The sequence below is a fragment of the Leucoraja erinacea genome, chromosome 42 (assembly GCF_028641065.1).
Source record: "Leucoraja erinacea ecotype New England chromosome 42, Leri_hhj_1, whole genome shotgun sequence".
Taxonomy (NCBI): Eukaryota; Metazoa; Chordata; class Chondrichthyes; order Rajiformes; family Rajidae; genus Leucoraja; species Leucoraja erinaceus.
In genome coordinates this window covers 305,001-308,346 of record NC_073418.1, presented here as the reverse complement: position 1 = coordinate 308,346, position 3,346 = coordinate 305,001, and the positions used below count along the sequence as shown (strand labels likewise).

The 3,346-nt window shown below is 45.4% G+C and overlaps 1 long non-coding RNA gene across 1 annotated transcript in view; it reads right to left on the bottom strand.

Annotated features, from left to right (window-relative positions):
* Window positions 1-1,910: 1,910 nt before the first annotated feature.
* The window catches only part of LOC129714815 (uncharacterized), a 4,415-nt gene continuing 2,979 nt past the window's right edge, over window positions 1,911-3,346 (bottom strand). The window contains exon 3 of the long non-coding RNA XR_008726402.1: window positions 1,911-2,208. This is a non-coding gene — a long non-coding RNA (uncharacterized LOC129714815). The remainder of the gene's footprint in view (window positions 2,209-3,346) is intronic.

The window sequence follows — 3,346 nt, the reverse complement described above, 5'->3', positions numbered from 1 at the left end:
AGCCTATAGAAGAATAATAATAAGACAAAAACCAAATATAATAAAGAAGAAAAAAAAAAGTACCCTTACGTGTTGATATACCTGCTTCATTTCTCACCACACCCACCACCCTGTCCGTGAATCGGTTTATTTCCAGAGTTATGTTACACCATGAATCAATGAAAGGAGACCATATCTTTAAAAGTTGCTCTGATTTTCCTGCTAAGACGTCTCATATCTTCAAGATGTAGCGCCTCAGACATGCTGATGATCCTCATTTTTAAGCATCGGGGTGGATGCATTTTTCCAAAATTTAAGTATAAGTTTTTTTGCCGTTATCAGGCCGTAATTGAGGAAACTTTGAAATGTTGATAGCTCAGAGCAGGCACCTGTTGTTCCAAAAATAATTAATTCTGTACGGGGCTGGGTAAAATAATCTATGCATCTATGCGATCTTTTCCTCTAATGATGTTATTCCTCTGATGATTTTTCGTTTGAGCATTGAAAGTCAATTGGTGTCTGGAGAGTATTCAACTTCTTGGATGCTGCAAATATATGGACCATGAAGTTGAGTTCCCTGTTGCTTTAGAAATTCAAATATGCTAATCCATGTTAAAGATACGGTCAGATACTGACACTTATAACAATATTGTGTTTTTGCTTCCAGATCTGAAAAAGCAGAAACGTACTTACGAGCAGATGGGTAAGGGAACTTAATGTATTTCATATGGAATATATAATTGAAAACAAATAGTTTAGTTAATAGTAACTGGTTTCGTTTCAACTCATACCCTTTTCTTGGACACGGGAGCTGTGGATTTGCTAAACTTCATTGTTTTTCCTCCGAGCCTTGAAATCATGCTCAATACTAAAGACGTTCCCAATTCAGTCTACTTTAGTTCAGTTGAGATGTACAGAGTGAACACTGGCCCACAGAATCGGCACCGAGCAGAGATCCCCGCACACTAACACCATCATACACAGACTCGGGACAATTTACAAGTTCACAATTCGGCTACAGACCTTGGAGCGTGGGAGGGAACCACAGCTCCCGGAGACAACCCACACAGGTCACGAGCATAACGTGCAGACAGCACCCGTAGGCATGATCAAACCCGCGCCTCTGATGCCGTAATGTCCCTGTCCCACTTAAGAAACCCGAACGGAAACCTCTGGAGACGTTGCGCCCCACCCAAGGTTTCCGTGCGGTTCCCGGAGGTTGCCGAAGGTTGCAGGTGGTTGCCGGAGGTTGCAGGTAGTGGAAGCAGGTAGGGAGACTGACAAAAACCTCCTGGGGCCTCCGGGAACCGCACGGAGACCATGAGTGGAGCACACAGTCTCCAGAGGTTTCCTTTCAGGTTTCCTAAGGGGGACAGCGGCAATATATATATATATATATATATATACATACATATATATACTAGACTAAGTGGGACTCGTTGGGTCCCGGCCTCACAAGGGAGGGCTGGATACCCAACACAATATTCCACCTCTGCAGCAATTCCAATATTGCTGGCCCGTGGGAAGGGGGCTTTCTGTTGCGTTAGTATGAGTGTTGTGGGCCGAAGGTACTGATTTCGAGAGGGCTAGTATGGAGTTTGTGGGCCGAAGGTACTGATTTCCAGAGGGCTAGTATGGAGTTTGTGGGCCGAACGGATTTTTGGGCTGGCAGCTCAGTCACTGAGGCCTGGCAGTACAATCACTCGGACCTGGCAGGCTGGCGGCTGAGAAACTGCCAGAAATTGTACCCAAAACAGGTGACAGACAGTAAGAGAGAGAAGGGGGAGAGGGTGGACTTAATGGATTATTGGGCTGCCAGTTCACTAACTCATGGCTCGTGGGCTGGCAGTGCAGTCACTCACGCCTGGTACGCTGGCAGTTCACTCAGTCATCCCACCTACCTTCACCCCCCCCCCCCCACCCACACTCTGCTCCTTGCCATTCCCCTCCCACCCACACATTCAGTGCATCTCCAAACAATCTCCCCCCCCCATGCACTCTTAGTGGCTCTCCCACAGAGCAGCCATTCCTGCCTATTAGGTTCTATTGTGATGAAGAACACACAGCATTAAAAGTGCAAAAAGGTTCTATTAAAGTTTTAAATGTGAATGACTCTTAAAATATAAGAACAATTTAAATTTTAAAGATGAGATTTATTAAGTTTTTACTTGTTGTGTCTTGTTGTGTCTTGTTGTGTTCTGCTGCTCACTGCCTCTTGATGACTATTTCCTGTTGATAAAAAGAGACAATTTTAATGTAGAGAAAGTCAGCAGTCAAATTTTAAGAAGGAAAATCTGAGAATATCTCAGAAGTCATCATTCAACGAAGCACGCTATTAATGACAACATTCTTGGGCGATGTTCCATCCTTCAGGAAACCTTTGACATTTCCCTTCATATTTCTGTTGAGCTAGTATGTTGGGTCAAAGGTACTGGTTTCCAGAGGGCTAGTATGGAGTTTGTGGGCGGAATGGATTTTTGGGCTGGCAGCTCAGTCACTGAGGCCTGGACTGGCAGGGGGGCACCAAAATGCTTGATGTTGCTGAAGACATCTGGAAGAGGTCTGTCCACAACTTCAAAGCATTCTCTCCTAATCATTGGACATTCATCCCAAACAATGACTTTCACTTGCCTCGTGAAATGTGCCGTTTTAGAGTTCTTCTCGATGTTGCACAATGTATCCTCAGCCACTTGGATGGGTATCTTGAATCGAGAATGTGTCGTTCTTCCACCAGGCAGAAATGTAGCTGCTATCCTAGAGGATACTACAGCAATAGCCACATCACCTTGACCTCTAACATTTCCTGACATGATGTTGAAAAAGCAGCCTAAAGACAATTTCAGTTGTTAATGAACACTGAAGACTTTGTGCAAAACATTTTTTTGAGGTAGGGACTGTCAGGGTGGGGTGTGGGGTGGTAAACATCATGCAGCCAAGGGAGGGGCACAGCTTCAGGTGGGGGTTCTCGTGAGCTCATGAGAAATGGGGGGGGGGGCTCATTCAGGGGATGAGGGCGGCTTCAGTAGGGGGTGCATCCTATAGCCAGGCGGATGTGGGGCATGTCAGTGGAGGAGAGGGGGCAGTGAGCGATTTACTCATGACCTGTGGACTCACTCACTGCCTTGGGATTGACTCATGCCCTTTAGACTGACCGACTCTCACGGCTTGTGGACTGACTGATGCCCGACTTCTGGAGTCACGTCCGACTTTTGTAAACTGAAAACGGTAACATCTACATTGAGGGACAGCTTCTTCCTGACAGCCATCACGCTATTAAACTTAACAAATAAGCTCTGAACTACGAAATACTATATTATTTCACACACACACACACATATATTCACACGCACTCACATACATATGCACA